The sequence below is a fragment of the Gambusia affinis genome, linkage group LG21 (assembly GCF_019740435.1).
Source record: "Gambusia affinis linkage group LG21, SWU_Gaff_1.0, whole genome shotgun sequence".
NCBI lineage: Eukaryota > Metazoa > Chordata > Actinopteri > Cyprinodontiformes > Poeciliidae > Gambusia > Gambusia affinis.
In genome coordinates, this window is record NC_057888.1 from 3,346,803 (window position 1) to 3,370,210 (window position 23,408).

Below are 23,408 nucleotides of genomic sequence, written 5' to 3' on the forward strand. Positions count from 1 at the left end.
GAGCATGATGTCCATTCTGTGAACTGTGACCCAATTTTACTATCAAACAGATAAAATAGACCAATATGGCACGTCTAAATTTAGGTTTTATAAGCTTGAAGAGAGTGTTAAGGGATGTTTTTTGCTATGTTTCCTGTTAGAATCTACATTTTTATCTGTAAAACTGTTCACACTGTCTTGCAAGACAACCTCAGACCTATTTATTGTACTTATTCGGGTTTTGTAATAGACTGATATAAAGTGTGAAGTCAGAGGCAAACGATTAACGGTCTTCAAAAAATTCTGCCAACAAAATAAAATCCAGAGGATTCAATTTAAATACAGTGGTTCAGTGAAGGGAAGGCCACTTTGGTTTGCTACAACACACCAAACAGGTCAAGGAGAATGTTCTGGAGTTTAAAACTGTGTTAAAGGTGATCTGTTAAGCTTTCTTGAAAAGGTTAGAATAGGTGGATGAGTCACTTGTCACTTTAAAACCAAATAAGCTCAACTCGATGTTTACGCTCGCACGTGAAGATGGCTGCAAACAGATGTGCAATTATACAACCGTACATCTTTGAAAAGCACAAGTAGAGCCTCCTGCACGACCAGCAAGGACGCAGCAAGTGGTTTCTGCATGGTAAGTCAACAACAAAACACTTGTCTTTTCCAGATCCCATTGTACAGCACATAAAAAAAGCTCTCCAAAGGTGCCAGAACTCTGCTCCGGTTGCTAGGTAACAGGCGGAAGAACTCTAGGGTTGCTAGGTAACGGCGCATGTGACTTAACGCTGAAGAGGTTTTTGAAACGGCTCATTTTCCAGACACCAAAATACATTAACTTGTTGCCAAAAAAGCGTGTTTGTTTCTCTTATGATTTTGAAGTTGTTGTCCGAACTGGAGCCTGGAACCAGCATATGAACAACTTAAGCCTCATTATTGTCCGCTGTGGTCGTCAGTTTTCTTCCCGCTTGCCTATAAGGACGCAGAATAGTGACACTTGTCAAGTATCAATGACTTTGAGGACCTGGCTGTACAGATTCAGGTCTGATCCGATCTTTTCAATACGTATCCAAAAAGATTGAATACGTATCGGGTATTCAAGTGTCCCTTTGAAAAAATACGACCTTTATTTTTTCAGACCATCATAAAAAATCAGGTCGCATTATGGCAAAAAAAATCGAACTGAATCACTTTTTTCCTCCTCAAAAAATACTAATAATCAGACTAGAAGTTATTGAGCGTGTTTTAATTTATCATGCAATCAGTTGATTAACTGGTTATTGTGACAGGCTCATAACTAATACACTACATCATATAACTCACAGAAGGCTTGGTTAAAATTAAAGTCTACTTTTAAAATGTTTTCTTCTAAATTCCAAGAAAATACTTAAAATTTCCAGGGTTTAAAATGTGGAAAAAATTGAAGTAGTACGTTTATTTTCCCTGAAAGGCGTCGCGTAAGGTTCTGGACTGGGGCCAGCGCGGGGCGTCAGCAGCGATTGCTTCTTTCTGCATTAGTGATTACTCTGAAAGCGGGAGAGGCTGAACCTAATTCTGAAGGAAACCTTTTGAGTCTCTGGAGTTCACGCTGCGCCTGCTCCGTGGTGAAACTGACTGTGTCTGTGTGTCAGATGACTGTGACTTCCTCCCCGCTCTCTGTCACGACTCGCACACAAAGCCGATCTGCTGAGACCTTTTTCCTTCCCCTTAATCACCATCCTTGATCTCCATATATTGATAAAACCGACTCAACACATCTCATGAACCACATTATATCTTTCACTGTGTCAAACCCAAGGCTCTCGGGCCAAATTCGGCCCGTTGTAGCTTTTTATGTGGCCTTCTGAAGGGACACAAAATAGATCCTTCAAGATAATATCTGATTAAATATTTTTTAGAAATCCAATCTAAGCAGATTTAATCTGTATTCTGCTAAATTCCAGTTTTTTGCAAGGAAATTCACGCAAAAATCAACAGATCCTCACATTTCTTTTCACTAATGCATCATTTTTAGTCTATTATAAACGTTTCACAAAAATTTAAATACAAAATACATTATTAATCCCAAAGGGAAATTAAATTAAAATTTATCAAAAACACTGGATTTAAGTGATGCTAACTCCCACCTGCAGGTGGCAGTGTTTCTTACTTCTACTACACAGCTGCCTTGTGCTGCTTAGAGATGCACCGATTTCAATATCAGTCCCAATACTGAAAAATATGAAGTATTGGTGATAATGTGCCAGATCTATAATGGCATATCTATTCAATCTAATCCTTTATTTTACATTATATTTAGAATTTAATGTAACTTCTTTTCTCTGAACCATTTGAAAGAAGGTTTGTTACATGTCTCATTACAAGTAAAATAATCTGCACTTTTTTCATCAATATTAAAAAGAATTATTGACTTAGACAAAAATACTTGGTAATAATTAGATTTTTTGCAGTGATTTTTTTCAAAATGAAAATTAGTTTATAGCAGTTGTCAGTCACACAAATAAGTCTCTTTCTTCTGAACATTAATATGATCATAAAAAACGTGATTTCTGCAAATCAAATGTGACTTTTCGTATGTGCAATATAGGGAAGCTGTGATGTATAATTAACACAAAGTGTGCAAGTCAGTGAATGTTAACCCTCCTTAATTTAACCCAGAAACAAGAGCTCAACTTTACATCCAGTGGGAAGCATTAGAGGAAATGTTCTTCATCTGATTTATCTGATGAAGAAACGTTTGGCCTTGCGTCGTTATTTCAGCAGAATTGCAGCGCGTTTCGTGAGTCGACACCCTGACCTGAGCTGAAACCTGAACATATGAAGAGGGCATCTGCTCCCCTCGGGGTGTCTGCTGGCGTCTGAGGTAGATAATCTGTACCCTCTCTATGAGCCTGGAGGCTTTCAGGGAACATTAGCAGGGAGGTTTTGCAAATAATACATTAATATCAGCACTGGATGTTAAACCTTATAGATTTCCAGGTTTGCCAGGAATAAGAAAATGTTTTCGTTTTGCTGTGAGTGGCAGTGTTCAGTCCTGGTTGCCTCCAGGGCTCTGGGTTAAACTCACATGCTGACAACCCATCGGGAGTTCTGGGATTACCCAGTAACATGACAACAGATGGTTTGTTACACAGGAGCATCTGGGAAGTCCAAAGGAAAGGCAGCTTGAAACACTTTCGCAAACAAAACTGATCAGTGGGTGACTGTTTGTAGTTGTGGCAAAATGGTTAAAGGAGAGATGATACGTAAAATTCACATTTCTGTGCTTCCATTTGGGTCACAACTTCTTCTAAAAACACCCCAAGTGCTTAAAATAACACATTCTGCTGTTCTTTGGCAGTAACTTCTTGTTTTTCCAAAAACTTCAGGAATGTAACCTGTTACCTAGCAACCCCAGCCAAGCCCCGCCCGTTGCATAGCAACCCAAAGTTCCAGGACATTTGGTCAGCTGGTTTACAGTTTATTGGTACAGACTAATGAAATGCAGCTGTGCTTCTGGTTCTGTATAAAAGCTGTTAGATTTTGGCTAACTGGGGGTTAAGATGTCATGACAGAAAATCCACCAAGAAGAAAATTTAACAGTTTTTCTTATTACACTGCCAAAACACAAAATCTTAGCAAATATTTTTGGTGTAGTTTATAGTGTAAATAACTCAGTTCACTTGAAATAAGACAAAACTAACTTGCTTCTCTAATAAAATGTTTAATAACTTTTCAGTAAGTTGTAGAAGCTTATTTTAAGTGAATAATTCTTGAAAATTAATACAAAGTATTACTGCCACTGTCAGATTTTGTTTTTCCACTTCTAACACAGAAAAATACTGGAACTAGTATTTTTAACTAGCTAGCTAACATTTAAGCTAGTATGTAAAATTGTCTTGAAATAAGTGAAATAATCTGCCAGTGGAGCGGGCATTTAATTGATATTAGGGATTACGTACTTAAAAAAGGTCATAGTGCTTGCTGAAAAGTTACTTGTACCTTAGTTTTGTCTTATCTCAATAGTACTTTAAATATTTGCATTAGAAACTAGACCGAAAATACTTGGTAAGATTTTGTGTTTTTGCAGATAAATCCATTGACTTGAACTCTACTGGAAATCTCTGGTGGAATTTGAAACCAGATCATTATAGTGCTGAAAATGCAGGTCATTTAAGGGTTAAACGTTTCAGAGGCTGCAGTACTCACTAAGTGTGGCATTTTCTATTTAATTACGAGAAACCACTTAGAATATTAGTTGCATTAAGCATTTAAAATCCTTGTCCGATTCGTTTTTTCATATTTTGCGCATGCTGGTTTGAAAATGTTGCCAATGAACCTAATTTGCAGTGCTGAGTTGAAGTGTTTTAGGTGCAACTTTATTTGGAGGAACACTTGGTTATCATACTGTCAATCTCTCCTCCTGGGTCATCCATAACAGGCTATCAGAATACAAGAATGAAATGGTGGCAAGAATACAAAGAGAGTCTCAGTATCTTGTGCAAATTAGAGGAGATTTTCACCTGACAGAATGCCGTCAGCTCTTATTAAAAATCTCAGCATACCCAGCACGGCTTAGCCGTGTTGCCTAGACGCAAGTAAAATATTCAGTGGCAGTGTGAGTCTTTATTGAGCCATTATTGTTTAAAATACTAGTATCATCAACATCCTGAAGGCAGTTCTGCTTTTGCAAAAAAACAAAAACAAAAAAAACCTCACCTGGTTCCAACACTAAATCTCATTTTCAGATTGTTTGTTTTGGACGGCAGAAACAAGGCCGATGTCACAACTCCAGGCTTCAGTTCTCCAGGATGTTTTTTGGCCCCCCACCTTCTCCGATTCCCTGCAATGTTAGTACAAAACAGGCCTTGTGTCATGTTTCATAATGCATGATGTTTCTTATGGGTCTATTGTGGCTGAAAAAAAGAAAAAAAAGACTAAAAGACGCAAAGTAGTGCAATCAATAATGCAGGTGAAATATTGGTATGCAGACAAGATGTGACAGCAGCAGAGAACTGCCTGAGGCTTTTTTCTTCCCTTGTCCCCCCTCGCCTGCATTTTTATAATAGTAATTTCTTGCACAAACAAGTTCCAAGCTGATACCCAGGGCAGACAATTTCTCATATTCCCTGCATATCAGCTTAATGTGGCTAAACTGTAACCAAAAAGTCATTATTTTTAACATGCTCTGATTACATAACTGCAGCCTCGGCCAACCCACTTGAGGGCAGAATAGATTTTTCCATTAACTGACCTTTAGCGTTCAAAAAACCCAACATGCCGATACAGGTGCACTTCAGAAACGTGTTGTGGAAAATGTGTTATTAGAAAATATGTGCTCGTAATTACAGCTGCTCTTGGAAAACCTGCAGCACATGCAGATAAACATGAGCAAATAATTTCTGGTTCTTCATTTTTTTGGTTTCTTATCACTTGTCCAAACCTCCAGAGGGAGCTTTATGGCTCAGCAAGTCATGAAGAAGTATTTTGGTAATTTACAGATTTGTGCTTTTTGGTCGTAAACATTTCAGATCATCAAGCTAATTTTAAAATACAAAAATGTACTTTCCGTTTTTTATGCTACTAATGCTAATAACCGTTTGCTAAAATGCTGGTGACAACAACGGCTACCCAGTGTTCGTTGTAATTGGCACTAGTTGAGTTTCCATTGACCTTTTAAAATTGGAGTCAAAAATAATTTTGCTGAAAAGATACACGCCAATTTAAGGGAAAAAAGACTTTCACCTTCTTAAATAATAGGTTTCTGTGTTTTTTTTTTTTGGCTATATCAAAATTGGAATATTTCCCAAACTGCACTGGAAACACTTTTCTCACATCACACAAGTCATGTGATCAACACCCGGATGTTACTACAGGTGGAAATGATGAAAAAGACGATTTGGGGGGGCAGCATGTTTGGATTTAAAGTAACAAAAGGTCCTAAAGCAACTCATTCCCACTAAAATCTCATTGTATATGAATGATTTTATACAAAAATGTAATGAACTTGTTTTGTATAGCCTAACCTGTTTAAGGAAGCCTAATAGATCACATTTAAAAACCCATAAGCAGCGTGGAATTAAATGAAATGGTTAAAGTCAGCAGGTCAAACCAGTGATTGGTGCATTTGGATTCAGAGCCTCATTGTTTCATGACCAAAGGTTAGTTCAAGCCACAGCTCTTGTGAAAACAACCACCTTGTTTCATGCAACTGCAATGACTCATCTGCTCCTCACACCTGAGCAAAACCAGAAAGTTTTAACATGGTTTGGTCAAATCACGGTGGAGGTAAAATTATGAGCAGAAATCCAGCTCCAAGCAGCTTTGTTGTTCAGGCAATCTTCAATCCACTTCCATGTGTTTGAAATAATTTCAGCACTCTTGTAGCTGCAAGTTCCAGACGTGGGCTGAACATTAAAGAACACACAGCAGCGTCTTTCCCCCTTAGGAAAAGAAAATTACTTGTGAGCACCAGGGAATGCATCAGTGACATGGCACACTGCCTAGTTTGTTATAATTATGAGGCAAAAGCAGTTCTGAATAGGCATCTTAATGACCAAACAAATTGTTGCAGATTTCAAACCCATCTGGAGGATTTTCTTCGGGAGGGTGGAGATGTGATTGCTGTTCAGAAACAGTAAATGCTGTAAATACTCATACAAGCTTTTCTCCTCTTTTTGGTGTATTTAAGACTGTAAAACCAGGTGCCTATCTTTGTTTGGGAGCAGGATGTTCATGGATGGCTCATGTTGGGTCAATTGGTTGCTTTTCAAGAGGAAACCCATCACAAGCTAGTTCTTAGTAAAGTCTAATACACATTTTGCACATTCTTCTCTCACAGAAACACTGAGAATGGAGACCTCTTCAACTGGTATTTGGCTCCATCTAGTGGACATGTAGACGCCTACACTGCAAAAACAAAATCCTACCAAATATTTGTTAGTTTCTAGTGCAAATACACTTTTTTAGCAAGAAATGGTTTGTTTAGAGTCAATAATTTCTGAATATTGATAAAAAGTACTGACAGATTATTTTACTTTTAACAAAAAATGTCTTGTAATAAGTGAAATAATCTGCCAATTTAACAAATACTTTTTTCTCAATATTCAGGAATTATTGACTCCTATATCTTTCTGAAAAGCTGCTTGTTAATTTTGACAGTAGAAATGAGTGCAAAGTTGAGTTTACGCTTAAAAACACTTCCCAAAATAGAGCTGAATTAAATACTATCACCAAGCTGCAGATTCATCAAAAATTATGCAGTGTGGCCATTTTCTCTAAGGCAATAAAAACTTTATTATGTAGCAGTTATTTATTCGTAGCTTCTGTGTGTTTTGACTGAGCAATAACAGTTTATAGGACAATTCAACAAGCTTATGCTAAATCCCGTCTGCATTAAATTGACTGTTAAAATGGTTGCAACTTGCAAAATGGACATTTTATTTTATTTTGTTTCTTTTCTGATGACAAAAGCATTAAAGTATGTGAATGAGAGAAGCTGTTTTGGGATTCAGCTACTGTAAAAACACATTTATGTTAAACTGAATTTATGAATGATGTCATTACTTAAATTTTCTTTTAGAAAAAAATATGAAATGAACGAGAACTATTTCAAGATAGAGATGTAAACTTAGTTTGTCCCTAATTAGTTCATTTTAACTAGATTTTGAACAAGTTCAGCTGTTTAGATAATTACTTTTTCTTAACTTATACAAGATGTTTCACAAAATCCAAATGTTTTGTTGTGCATAAAATAGTTTTGTGCACATCTATACAAACTGATTCTATATTTTTCAGGAACTATTGAAAAAAAATCTCATCCCTGTAATAAACTAACAACAAAATAATCCTTTGGAGTGACGTCTAATTAGTTGATGGTATAAAATCAAGGTAACATTTGGTATTATGTTTGGAAAAAGAAATATTTTGAACCAATATTTAGAAAATCCTAGTGAAACTTAATTTTATTTTAAAAATCTCATATAGACACATTTGAGATGCAGGAAGCAGTCACTAGAGGGCAGCAGAGACCTTTTAAATTAAAGAGACTGCCACTGGTTTGACCCATAAATATGATTTTTTTTTTTTTTTTTTACTTCCACAATGTATTACAAAACTAAAACTTTCAACAAAAAATAAAATGACAGCTACTTGGACAAATAATGAGAAAAACTTGTAATCCAGGCTTAGCCTAAACTGATGGAAAATGCCACATATCACATCCAAAGCCTGTTTAATTCCAGTCACACAGCAGGGGAGATGTGAAAAATAAGAATCATTAACTATTCATATCGATCAAAGATTCATGAGGGAAAACCTCCACTTAACTGATTTACATTTGACTGAATTTACCAAATGTTTGAACTGATTTAAATCAGCACTACATGCGATCATATCTGGAAAGCAAACAGGCCGGTGTCATCAGATTATATCAGTAAAAACTCAGCATCTTTCAGATCTTCTTTACTTTGATAATGATTTATTATAAAGGTGTTTAATAAGAATGTTTTAAAATGAACTGCCTTATAAAAACAATAACATAAAATTATGAGAATAAAGTAACTTCAGAATAAAGTCATAATATTTTGAGAATTTGTCATATGACTTCTCAAGACATTATGACTTATTTTCACCTTGTTATGATAAGAAATATTCAAAGCAATGAATAGTCAGAGAGGTGGATAAGACTTTTCTAAGTTTTTGGTAGAAAGGAAAAATTTATTATGCAGTTTATTGATTTATTGCTTATTGAGACAGTCTTAGTTGTAACTTTTCTTTATTTTTTGTTCAGATTTTCCAGAAATTAAATATTCAAAAACCAAAAATTTGATCAATTGATCAAATCAATTTAGCACTCAGCTCTAACTTCCTCAGACCTAAGCACTTTCACACCATTTTATGTGGAAAAGGTTCATTTTTACAGATTATCTGGTTATTTAACCTCTGATTAGAAACGAATTCAAGATGTTTCTGAACTATCAGATCAAGTCGTCTGTATTTCAGATAACATGCCATCAGTGACGTTTCAAATGTGTTAAAACCATAAAATTGGAGACAAGAGTTGAGCTGGACACAAGCATTTATCACATTTGAAATAAAAAAAAAGCGTTGAGTCCAGCTCTTTAGATAATCTCTGTGACGGGCTCCGCTTGCTTTCTGTGCACCGAGTGTGATCCAGAGGTCAGCGCCGATCTCATCTTCCATTTTCTGCGTTCGTTAAGCTCCATTCCGCTAAGTGTGTCCAAATTGGGTAATTCTGTGTTCAATTAAGCAGGGCAGACACAGGACATTCAACACAATGTCAATGAGATGCCACTAAGAGTGAGCCATCAGTTTGATCGACAGTCGGAGAGGTGGATAATAAGCTGTTGTACGTCCCCCTGATTCCGCACCACCCAAGGCCATCCCTGCAATTGAATTACACCGGCGTCTCGGTAAGTCACCGCTGATGGTTGGCTCATGCATTGCAAGAAGCCGCGCGGCTGTGACTTACCGACGATGCCAAATAATTGTGCGGTTGTCTATAGTTTTCATGGCGATGTCTCCCTACAAGCCACGGCCGTGAAAACGGCATAAAGAGACCCGTAGGCCACACAAAGCTCTGCAGTTGTCTTTAGGCAAGTGGCCAATCAGAGAGAGAAAGAGAGAGGGAGAAGGGTAAAGATGGGAAATAAAAGGAAGGGAGGGGGAATTCGGTTGCAGAGTGCGCCAGCTATCCCCGGGCTTCACGCCAAGCGGCCAGTCACAAGGACGGCATGCAAAGAGAATGCCATCCAGCCAGGTTGAACGGCCAGATAAAATGTCCCAGAGGTCGGCCTGCGGTTCTAAAATCCAAAAACCTTTTCTCTTCTCACCGCTTTCTCACCAGAGCAAGAGAAACAGGCTGCAACAAGAGGTTTCTATGATCTGGAAGTAACTCTGGGTATGTCATTTAGATCAGGTTACAATAAAAAGCATTCAGAGTTCAGATTCACAACACAGTCAGCCAAAGGCAATGTGATCGCACCACCAGGGGGCACCCAAGAGCACCAAGCTAAGATGATCAAAATGAAAAGCAAAAACATATTTAAAAGAATATATATATAAATATATTACAGAAAACATACTTAAAAATACTTTTTATAGTAAGAGTTTCTATGAACCTGTTGCAAAGTGACTTCATGCTGGCCAAAAAAACTGCTTGCCAACAACGACTAGCATTGGTTTTAGCTGTTAGGTTAACATAACACGCTAAATCTTAAATGTAATCCTGATATATAACAGAAAAAGGGATGCAGTGCTTTACTACTAAATGTCAACACTACGACAACTAGATGACAAAGTCAGGAAAAAGTTTTAATTAAGAAAAAAATTAGCGACAGAGAGGGAAGTATGTCAGTTATGCTAGCTTGACTATGACAACCTTAACATGTAGATGTGATGTGGAATTTGGTTTTCTTTAGGTTCAGTATATAAAAAAAGGTGACCTACATACCAACTCTGACTGATCATCAGTATAGCAGGTGTTTAAATTAGCTAATTAGCCACCACAGTGTTAGCTTAGCTAATAGCAGCAGTAGGTAATCTACCACAGCGATCACTTATTAATAATCGCGATTAACATCAAGCCTAAAACCATAAAACTGTGACAGACTTGATGTTCTGTTCTTTGTGAGGGGAAATGTTTGAGGTTTATTTTTTTCGGTGTTAAATCTTGAAACATAAAGTTGCTGTTGTCTCAGTTGCTATGGCAACGAGTCTGGTGTAGCCCAGCCGACACAGAGAGCGAAAAATAATGTGTTTTTGAGTTGTTCTTCAACGGTTTTTCTGCGTTATTTTTCCCTCTGCTGTGGCTCATTTCACTAACTTCATAATACCAACATCTCCAGGTTTCATTTTGTTAACATTTTTGTTGTACTGCGGCACGTAAGAGGAATCGGCTTTCAAGAGATGTTGTGAAACAGCAAGGTAAATTAAAAGGGGAAATACGGAAAACTTTTAGGTGATTGGCTCAGATTTGTGTAAAAATTGTGACGACTGGTGAAAATTGTAAGTCAACATTCCAACTTCCTGTAAAGTTCTCTAGTCCTGCTACTGATGTAATTGTATTTATCAGGTATAAAAAAGTAGTAGAATATCAACCCAATCTCAAGTCTTTTGCAGCTTGTAACAGGTTTTCTTCTTGGATTGTTCTGTATTTATCTCCATCCATCTTCCCATTGATTGATTCCGATGATGATGCCACTGTGTTTTACATGTAGCCCAAAAACTTCAATTCAAACTTCAAAAACTAAATACAAAAGGAGGCCAACTGTTTTAGACTAATTTAGTTCATCACACAGAATTTCAATAAAACATTAAAATACATTACATTCGATTCAACAGTGACCTGCTGCAATTCCTGAAAAGATCTTGGGCTGTAACATTTGTTTATATAAATCAGATTGTTGAATTTATTTATTTATTGATGTCATGTTCTTTTTTTTGTCAGAGTTCTCTGCTTTGATGGGTTTCTTATTGGCTCCCTACTTGCTGCTTCCACACATTAGCAGCATGGCCAAGGTCAGGATTTGAAAAAAGGTAGCAATTATCCTGCCCGATTAAATACTTTCATTGTTGTTTTTGGCATAATAATCACGCAATCTAATTTTGCTACAGGAAATATGTCAATAATGTTTTACAAAAAAGTAACAAGTATTAGTGTCGTCTTATTTCAAGTGTACTATTGGCGCTGAAAACCTGGCAAGAAAAATGTGGTGATATTTTGTGTTTTTGCAGTGTTAATACAACTTGGAATAAAAGTGCAGCAACAAAATGTGGAAGAAGTGAACTGTGGACAATACTTTTCAGATGCTTCGAATGCAAGAGGAAGAGGAAGAAGTCATAGGAAATGACAAAAATAAACAAAGCTCACATGTGCAACTTACAAGATAGCAAAAATGCTGATAGCTCATTGTTAGCTATAATATTACATTTTAAACTTATTGTTCCTGTTGGCTAAGATCATCTTAAATAAGAAAAGTACTATCACGAAGCACTAAATTACGGTTTATTTACATAAGAAAGTATTACATGTTTTTCTATATTATTCATTAGTTGCAATTAAGTTTGTTTATCCACTGATACACATCACACAGTTAAGCCCCAAATTACTATTGTCTGTCAGATTTCGATTCAAAATTATGTTTATTCAACCAAAAGGTTTGCTTGCAAAAGGAAGTGTGAGCTGAATATCTTTAAATAAATTTTAAAAAATCATAAATTTCTTCTGGATTAATTATAAACGTTACAGTCAGGCAGTTTCAAACTATAACTTGCAATTTATTTGAGAAATTTGAACACAATCTGGTGCCAATCAGACGTTGATACATCCAGTGGGGCAGCTGCAGTGGTGTTTACAACTCCTTTGGGCAGTTTTGAACTATTTTGTTTGTTCAGTTAAGCAGTTTGTTTCTGCTCTAGATTGTTTTGACAAGCTAGAAGCTCGTGTTTGGGAGGCTTGGCACTCCCTTTGTGCTTTATTTTTATTCTTTCCCTTTTGGGTTATTTAAGTTTTCCTTTGACTTGTTTGAACATTTTCCAACTTTAATTTGCGATTAACCTTCTTGAGTTTGTTAGACCCCTGTTTTGTGTTAATTGGGTTAAACTGTATGTTGTTTTGGTTTTGTGAAACCATCTTTTTTGTAATAAATCATTTTATATTCCAATTGTTTTCTCTGGACACATTTTTATGTTACAGCCCCTGAACCCCTAGATCTTGGGAGCGTAACATTTGTTTATATAAAATCAGATTGTTGAATTTATTCATTTATTGATGTCATGTTCTTTTTTTTGAGTCAGAAACTCTGCTTTGATGGGTTTCTTATTGGCTCCTACTTGCTGCTTCCACACATGACGAAGTCCTTGGCCAAGGTCAGGATTTGAAAAATACATTTTCAAGGCAACAAAAACATTATGCCACTGTTTTCAGAGAAAATATAATCCTTTTTGGGGGGATTACCAGCTGCTGAGTTCAACCCCCATCCCACTAAAACATGTGTTGAGAACACAAATCAGATCTCCTGCTGATCCACAGATTACAAAGTCATACTGGCTGAACATAAGAGAGAGAACATTGGAAGGGTCCCACTTGTTATCCCAACTACAGCTCAACCAATTCATATGATGGATGAGAGTAAATTCTTTTTTTCATAAACTCAAGCTTTGCTTTGAACTTTTCATCGTGAAATAATACAACGTTGCTCTCCCTCTGGGTTTGCATTGTATATTAAGACATTTATTTAAACGCCAACAGAGAGGATTCACATAACCTTTATTATTTATGAAAAAGAAAAAAGAGGCAAAAAGCTAAATCTGTAGGAGACAAATTACCTCAGACCTTACATAGTCTTACTTGTGTCTTATTGTTTTCATATCCACAACACGACTAAAAACCCCGGGACAATTTATCCAGCCAAATCCAGTTTACATCTTCAAAGAAATGTCTTTAAAGAAATGCTAAAAAATTAACTGTAGGAAGAAGTTGATCAAAATAATAACTCCTTAAAAAGGAGAGGCAAAAGCAAATGAGGTGGATTAGTAACAGAAAACCAGGAAAAAAGCTCAAGATTGGTTTCAGCCCATCCAATCTGGACTAGTTAGTAGACGCTGCCGGATTGATTTAAGATATTGATAATATAGATATCGACTGATAATTTAGTTTCAGATTCCATCTCAGAAATGTTTTTTATTTTTTTATATATCAGTAAGTTTTTCTCATGGATTTATGTTATGATAGAAAAAACAGCTTCACCTCTAAAATTTGAGTTGAAAGCAGCTGAGACTGATGTCATTGGTCTCGTTTGCTGTTTCATAAGAAAGTCTCCAGCTGATGACAGGAGCCAGCCTGACTAGGCCGCATCAATATAACTCATATCTTTCATATTTATAACGTCCTCTCCTTTTTACCCTAAGAGCCTGCAATGCATTATTTATGCTGCCAAGTAGATATATTGAATTTTGCCCTGACACTTCAATAAAATATTATCTCCCAGGTTTAAGAAAAATAATAATAATAAATAAATAATTTTTTTGTTTGAGGTTTTTATATTGGATACTTTCAAGTTTTTGAGTAAATGCTTGTTTGTTTTTTTTTTAAATATTGTTTAGGTTGGTTTCCAACACTTTTTGAGGCTCACTGTCCTGTAACATGTTTAACATTAAGTCCATGAATTTTTAATCCTAAACATACTTCTGTATTGGAAAAGGGTATATTTTGAGCTCAACCTGGCAAGGGGAGACGGTTGGGGAGGAGGTAATATGACCTTAATGTGTCAGACACAGAGACCTCGTCTGTCGATATTACATCAGGATCAGCAGTTTTGATGCAGTACACATCCTCCACTGCTGAATCTCTGGAGCGTACATGCTGGTAAGCTGTTGGACGATTACGGTTTACAAGCATCACTCTTGATTTGTTTGACCTCACTGCTAAATGGATACATGTTGCCCCCACCCCTAACAAAAAAGTATATTTAAAACCAAATCCACTGCAAAAAAAAGACGCTAAAAATTGTGTTAAAGGGAACCCATTATGCAAATTTCACTTTTTGCATGTTATACTTCAGTTTAGGTCAAAACTGATTCTAAAAAACCATCCAGGAAGAGGAGGAGTTTCAAAAAAGCTGTTACCTAGCAACCCAAGTGGAGCTCCAGCATGTTTGGTTTTACAATGGCTGCTGGAAAAGACAAATGGTTTGTCGTTTCTGCTTTTCAAAGATGCACGGTTGTATAATTGTGCAAACACTGAGTGGCCAGCAGAAGCTCATTTGGCGTTAAAGTCACAAGAGGCCCTAAAAAAAAATAGGCAGAACTAGTCAGTCTTAAATCTCACTGATCAAGAATGATTTTGTGCAAAAAATGTTTCTTTTTGTTTTTTTTGTTTTTTTTATCCCATAGACTTATCTTAATCTTATCTTGCTTCCTTCATGTGTTTTTATTGAAAAGTACAATTAGCATTTAAGCCAATACTCGTTCTCTAAAATCTGATTTAATTCCAAGTGTTATAAAATTGGTGATTTTTATACATTAACAGTAAAAACTAGGTTTTAATGGCATGTGTTCTTTTAAGCAGTGACACTTAGATTTATTGGAAGCAGGACATAAAATCTTGTGAAACAAACGAGTGAAACAAAAAGACTTGGCTCAATCTATCCATCATATCCCTGGTTATCTCCAACAGTGACGTGCGGTGAGGTTCATAGCTGGTGAGGCACTGACGTCATCAGAATCAAATTTGCAAATAGATGCATAGATTGACAGCAGTTTACAGGTTATGTTTCACTTCTGCATCCTTACACATACAAACTGTAGCTCACAAAACACACATATTATCTCTTGCTTCGATTGAAAGTCCACTTGAGAAAACTTTTTTGGTGTTGTAATGTAGTCATCCATGTCGAAAGTCGGGATAAGCGAGAGGAAAAAAATCACTATCTCTATTATAATCTATCGCTGCACTTGACTTGCTTCCCGAATCGGTTAGCCTAGCTCGCTGTCACTTACTCGGCAGTTGAGGAGTGAACAAGACGAACGTCTGGGATCTTGAGCGCCCCCTGCCATGAGGCAAGAGAACTGCCTGCCTCACCTCGAACCTGTTCTCTGCCGTTTATAATCGCTCATTACGAAACCGTTACACAAACACAGTTGGTGACAAAAAGCACTGTACATTATATACATAAGCTAAATTATTGGAAATAAGTTCACATATTAAATTTGTTTAAACCATTTTATTGGCCGCATTACAGCAACATGCTCTCTCCGCTTAGCAGCCAGCGCAGAGCCAGTTGCGCAATCCAAGGTGAGGCAGAGCTGCTGCTGCCTCACCGCATCGCTTCAATCATTTGAATGGGAAAATAAGAAAATTCAGCGATTTTGAACAAATAAAAATCGAAATTGGTGAAGCTACATGAAAAATAAATATTTTTTAGTACAAACCACCGGATGAATATAACAATTTAAATTACTTTATGATTATATATTTTCTTTCTTTCCATGATGGCTGGTGAGGCACTGCCTCACCTGCCTCCCCTGACCGCACGTCACTGATCTCCAACTAGATTGAATTGCTTCTTGGATATTAAACTACAGTCTAGTTTTAGATGCAGCTGTATGCTAAACATGGAACGTTTGACCTTCAGTTTCAGGTATTTGTCATTAATGCAGACTTTATCTTTTTAGGTAATCGGAACATGAACAGTCTATTTTTTTTCCATCCATGATGACTAAAAAGAAAGATTTTATGAATGCTAACCTTTCCACCGAAGGCCAAGAAATGGCTTTAATCAGGGATTTTCTGTTATAATTTTGTGCACATCTCAGTTCCCATGACAAATTTAGTTCTTAGATTTTCATTTTTGAACTTTCTGTACTTTCAGGGTTTATTCGAGGTATTTTTACTTATAATTTTCTTTGCTAGGTCTAATTTTTGACACTGTTTCAGTATAAGAATATACAGCCAACAGTCCCACTATACTTTTTCCCAATCCTTCTTATAAAATACAAGCTAAAATAATTTATTGAAATATTATTTACCATGCTTATCTTATCAGATTTATCATGCTTGCATATATTTAACTCCAAGGAAAAAATGAGTGACGGCAATAGCAATAAGGAACTTAATAAAAAAATGAAAATGATAATACCCTTTAAACTATAATGAAATAATCAAAATACCCAAATACACAAAGATTGCGTTAATCTCTTATTGTACAGCATTTATCAACCAATAATGTGGAATAAACGGTGTGAAATTAAGATTGATGTTTATGTATCTATTGTTTTTTATTGAGTCTATTGTCTGATTTATGACTTTTGAGTCCATTTGTACTCATGTGCTTTAAATTTGTCCCTAAGGGACAAATAAAGTTGTTCAAATGTAATTAAATACGAACAATTTCTCCTGTACCTACAGAGCCGAACTACAAGACCTTGAAATAACTTTGATCAATTTAGTTTTAAACCATTTTTTTCTCCAATATGCCAAATTAAACTCTTGACTAAAGATTAGGGTGATGACAGCGAGTCCTTCCAGGAACTGGAGATGTTTTTGAAAGTACATAAAATTCAACGTTTTCATTTTATAAATGTCTACACAACTCCCCCTGGCAGATTAAACCTCATGAGAACTCATAAGTAGCAGATTTATATTTTTTACACAAACACGTCTGACAGCTTAAAAGGATGTTTAGACACTTTTCTCGGTCCCTTTATTCGTCACAAATCCAGATTAAATGTGACAAACTGTCACACTTTCTTTGCAACTGTCTCAAAGATTATCGGAGTATAAAACTGCATTCCTCCGCATGCTTTGGAATAATCTAATCAAAGATGATAATTCTTTAATTACCACTGTCGTTAGGATGGTTCTAACTTAATAATTTATTTATTTTTGGACAAAATATTTGAAAACCTTTTGCTGACCAGAGATGGACTAATATAAAAGTCTGTCAGAGTGAAAGGGAAGCTGTAATGGATCAGTTTTAGAAGAGGAGACTCCATTTTCTGCATTTCAGCACTGAAACACACTTGTTTACCAAAAGGTTTTATTATTAGAACCATAAAAAGCGAGAAGAGATAAAGCCCGGTGTTTGAGGGAAAGAAAATACCCTGCAGCAGCAGCAGCATCTCCTCGGTTTGTAGTAAAACAAATAACATCTGCTTCTGTTAACGCCACCTTGGCTGCAGCTGTGTTTATTTCCCATAATCCCCGGGGAATATAGACCAACAGTAGTGATGCCACCATGATTGTCAAAACTGCTTCATTAACAAGTAAAACTAATCCAGAGGATTTGCTTCTGTCTTTTATTATTAAACAGAGACTTTAAAGTCTGCAGCAGACTCATTATACTTTTGGATTAGTTTTATTTAATTGTGACTTTTGGTTTGTCTAATTCAGTTAGTATTAATAAGTTTTTAGAGAGGGGTTTGCTAGATTTTATTAGTTATTAGTGAAATGTTTAGCTTTTATTGTAGTTACAACAGGCAGTCTAAAAACTAACTAAAACTAACAGAGTGGATTTGTTAGTTTTATTAGTTAGGGAAATTTTGTTTAGTTGCATTTTAGTTGCATTAGTTCTAGTACGGGCTGCACAGTGGTGCAGTTGGTAGAGCTGTTGCCTTGTAGCAAGAAGGTCCTGGGTTCGATTCCCAGCCCGGGGTCTTTCTGCATGGAGTTTGCATGTTCTCCCTGTGCATGGTGGGTTCTCTCCGGGTTCTCCGGCTTCCTCCCACAGTCCACAAACATGACTGTCAGGTTAATTGGTCTCTAAATTCTCCCTAGGTGTGAGTGTGTGTGTGAATGGTTGTGTGTCCCGTCTGTTTTCTGTGTTGCCCTGCGACAGACTGGTGACCTGTCCAGGGTGAACCCGCCTCTTGCCTGGAATGTTAGCTGGGGATTGGCACCAGCAACCCTCCAGACCCCATTAGGGACAAAGGGTGAATAGAAAATGAATGGATGGATAGTTCTAGTACAATAACTGAATTAGACGGTCTTAGTTTTTAGAGCATTTGCTAAATTTGATTAGTCATTAGTGAAAATGTTTAGTTTAGTCTTTATTAGCTATCGTTGTAGTAACTGAATTATTCTGCCTAATTCAGTTGGTTTTAGTTAGTTATTAGGGTGGGTTTGCTAGTGTTTGTTTAGTTACAAGTGAAATATTGTTTACTTTCACTTTAGTTTTATTAGTTCTAGTAGAAGTAGTAACTGAGGTAGATTGTTTTATTCAGTTGCTTTTAGTTGATTTTTAGAGTGGGTTTGCTAGTTTTGATTAATTAGTGAAAATATTGGTTAGTTTTAGTTTAGTTTTAATTTGTTCTAGTAGTAGTTATAGTAATCCTTGGACTACTTGGAATTAGACAGTCTTTTTCAGTTAGTTTTTGTCAGTTTTTAGAGTGGATTTGCTAGTTTAACAGTTGTTAGTGAAAATATTGTTTAGTTGAGTTATACTAATTATAGTACTAGTAACAGAACTACTTGGACTTAAACTAACGGTCTAACTGAATTAGACTTATTCAGTCAATTTTAGTAAGTTTTTAAAGTGGGTCTGCTAGTTTTATTATCAGTGAAATATTGTTTAGTTTCGGTCGGACCCGGTTCTGTTAGCCCACTGTGTTACGGGACATAAATGATGTACAACTGATGTCAGGCAAGCACATTGGTAGTGTCAGTGAAAATTATTAAAGCTCTCATTTTTGTCACGTCAGGAACAATAAAGTATTGAATATGTCACAGAGCTCTGAGAGCAGACAGCCATCCTTGATGAAAGAGAACTCCGCCGCCAAAAATAGCAGTCTGATTTTCACAGGTGCTGACCCAGATAACAGCAACCAGCAGAAATTTATAGGCTGATTCTTCATGTATTGTTCATAGATTTCTTTGAAGACGACATAGACGCAGTTCTGTTTATTTTATGATAAAGCATACTTAACATGACATCAGCTCAATTGAAGATGGTTGGTTTTAGTTTGCTAAACTGGGCCAACAAAGATTTTGATGGATTTTAATGAATTAAAATCTTGTATTATGTATGAAATTATTCCTGGATGGGCAATAAATCAATAAAAATATATATTGCAATAGATAAGTGATCAATATTGTCTGATAAAATGTTCAGTAATTTCTCTGAACTCCAGTCCTAAACGCGCAGCAATGTGGAAGACGTAGACAGAGAAAAGGCTAGCTCAGTCTTTGGTTACCTAGCAACTCACTCGCTCTATGGTTACCTAGCAACAACTTAAGTAACTTGCGCAGCAGTGATTTGAGGTTTTGTCACTTTGCCTCGTTCTGTTTAGAAATAATAAAGTGGAATAAAAACTGTGGATAAAACAGAAGATGTTATGCCACCAGTTCGACAGCATTTCAAATCTAACCCCCCCCCAAAAAAAACCTAATCAATAATTATTGATAGACTTATATGAAACAATTACATTGTGATATGCTTTTCAGCCATATCATCCACCTTTAGTCCCCCCTATTCCAACAGTCTCTAACCGCAAAACATCTAAAATTGTGCAAATTGAAATCACAAAAATAACTTTGGTTAATGGAAAAATGCCAATGTGCAAAAAAATTATATTTTTATTACATTTTTACACTAGATTGAGGTGGTTTTTCTGTCATGTTGAAGCACTTTTTTTCCCGCATCATGCGAATCATGTGATCAACAGCCGGATGTTACTACTGGTGACGACAACAAAGAAGATGACAGGAAATAGTAGGAGGATGATGGTTTGTTTTTGTTTGTATTTTTAAACAATATGTAGTTTTACCCGTGCTCACACAGCATCGCACAGTCCTTGAAAAGTTGTACGTTTTTTATAAAGAATATTTTTTACACATGTGTTGAAGCTGTCAAAATGTTGTGACACTTAATAATCTCCCATTAGCACATTGAACAGTGAGTACATAAGAATGATTGACAGCGATAAGACCCGCCTCCTGGCTCTGATTGGTTATTTTTTGTCTTGCAGTGGTCCATTTCTTCAGATGGCAATAATAACTCAAGGAGGAGGCGAAGGAGATCAATCTTTTCACAGATTATATGTCTCATAGTATACTGTCAGGACATGGTGAGAGTTTAAGTAAAGATGTAAGAAACATTTTTATTTATTCATATAAGTTACATATTGTAGCTTTCTGGAAATTCACTAACTACAATTTAAACTCCACATACCAAGTAGGCGGGGGTTGTTGCTCAAACGCTTGAATAAGATGCTGACATCTCTGATGGCTGAATTATGAATATCTCATGTAGCTGATTACATGATTTTTAATTACTTATTGTGTGAACAAGCTCACTCGTGTGACTTTAATTGCTTCTTAATTAATGGAAACACCACAATTGCGATATTGTGTTATTTTGACATTAGCAGAATATAGACAAAAATTTGCAGACATTTGTAGCTGTAACCTAGCTCATACATAGCATCCTATACTGGCTTTCTGCTGCTGACCCTAAAATAAACCACAGCCATGGCCAAATTCATCGGCCTGTGATTGCACCGACTCCTATTTGTGATGCACTTCTGTATTTCAACGAGGAGCGAGATCCCAGAGCTCTCTGTAAATTGGACAATCAGTAATGGTATTTGATGGCATTAAGAGTGGAGATGAAAGAAAGGACACTTCAGTTATCAACAGGATAATGGGGCTGCTGCCTCGCTCTTCAGGTCCAGTGAAATGGGACCCAGTTAATTATCCCAGCCATTAATTAGGCCATCCTATCAAGGGGAAAGGGGCTGCTTTCCATTGAAGTCATACCTTCTTATACTGACTTTCTAGCATCCAGGAATGGCGGTTTTCCTGCTGTGAAGTGAATGTGACCCGTCTTGTTTTCTTCATAAAGAATAAACATGAATCTGCTTTTCTTAAACAAGCCCACTTCATTTATGTTTTCCTTGATAACACAAGATAGCGAATAATAGTGAAGTAGAAAGAAAATAAGACATGGTTTAAATGGTTTTTGCAAACAAAATTTGAGTAAATACTGAGCAGAACCAGTGTATACTGATGCAGTCTTTTAGGATTTTTCTCTGCGTATGTTTTCACACAACAGTCCAGTAAAACCAGTTCAATTGGGAGTCAAAACTGCAACATTTTTATATATTCAGCTGCTGCGGTTCTCTTTCACACTGCACTGAGACAAATGATCCAAACTAATTGGAAAACCTTTTCCCCTCCTTGCCTGTGGGGGCGCTGTACCAAGAACCCAAAACCTTTAGAAGACACTGCGTGCAACCTCCTTTGAAAAAAGTATATAAAAAAATGGAGTGGCTTCAGATTTTAGTGGTTGTATGATTTCTCTTTTGTCGTTCGTAAAAGACCATGAGTTATTTCTCCTGCTAGCATCAGATTCTTTTCTGGTCCGCTTGGCATTCATATATGCATACAAACCCCATCAGAGTTCACCAAGTGAACCTGGTGAACCCCACCAAGTTCATCAAATCTAGGTCTCTACCTGAGATCTAGATTCGATTTTATATCCACACCTCTCCAAACGATTCGTACGTTCTAGACAAACTACCTTGTAATCTTTCAAAAATAATCGATGGTCTTCAGATTTGTTTAGTCGCCATTAAAAAAATATTATAAATATTCAGTTAATGCAATCTGTGCTCTCCAGAGTTGCCTCGTTTCATGTTCAGAAGATGGATTAAACAGAACTCTAAGATGTTCAAAGCTTGGTTTGTTGTTTCAGAACCTAACTCTGTTCTAAGCCTTTTCTCTGACCTGCATGCTGAAACCCTTGGTCTTCATGATGCTGTTTATTCACTAATTATCCATGTTCACACCAGGTCTGTTTAGTCCACTTCAATCAAACTCTAGTCCTTTTGTCTAGAAAGTCCTTTTTGATTGGCGAGGTGTGAAAGCATATGTGAACGCCAAAGGGGTTGGAATCCACTTCAACAGCAGGAAGTGGACTACAGTGCGGTGAATTCTGGGTAAATACAACCAAAACACACAATACACTAGCGGGAGAAAAGCTTGTGGTTTTTTTTTTGTTTTTTTTTTACCGACAAGAGAAATCCGCTAAAATGTGACCCAACTCCATTTTGATTTAATTTCATGAAGAAGAAAGTCTTCTTCAGAGATTTCCATGTTTCCTTCAGTAGTTCTTGGTGTATCGCCACCACAGGTGAGGAGGAGCACAGGTTTTCAAAGGGTTTGGTTTGTTTGACATGGCGCACTGTGAAAGCGAACCACATCAGCTGCAAATATAACAAATGTAACAAATTTGGTCCTAAATTTAACCAAGTCTATCAGATGTGAAAACACCCTAAATAACTTTTTAAGCCTTCTAAGAACAGCTAAACTCTGCTGTAATACAGAAAAAGTTTGCATGATTGTATTCAGGGGTATCAAATCAAAGCTGAATACTTGTGTAACTTTTCCTTCCACTTCACAATCATATATATATATGTATATATATATATATATATATATATGTATATATATATATATATATATATATATATATATATATATATATATATATATATATATATATCTTGGTCCGTCACATAAAATTCCCAATAAAACACATTAAAGTTTGAGTCTGCGTCGTAACAGAGGTCTCCTGGGAACCTTCCAGAATATTGCCAGAGCTGTAATATGTTACTGTTTGTACAGAACCATTCATACTTTGCTCCAGAGACAGCCAACTGATGAACCACTTACTGCACTGCGGCCGCTCCACAGGCAATTTAACTGTCCCTAAAATTAGCACTATGCAGCCCTCTCACAATTCATATCTAACAGGACATAACTGCCAGGTGTCATCGCCCCCAACAGGCCGATATCTTCAGTTAAAACCGTAAACAGAACAGTGTTTGACAGCGTAATCTCCTCCTCTCTTGATCACAGACAGTATAGATTGCACTCTTGAAAAGCTGTCCTCATTGAAAATGTGTCAATTAATTCTAATAAGGCA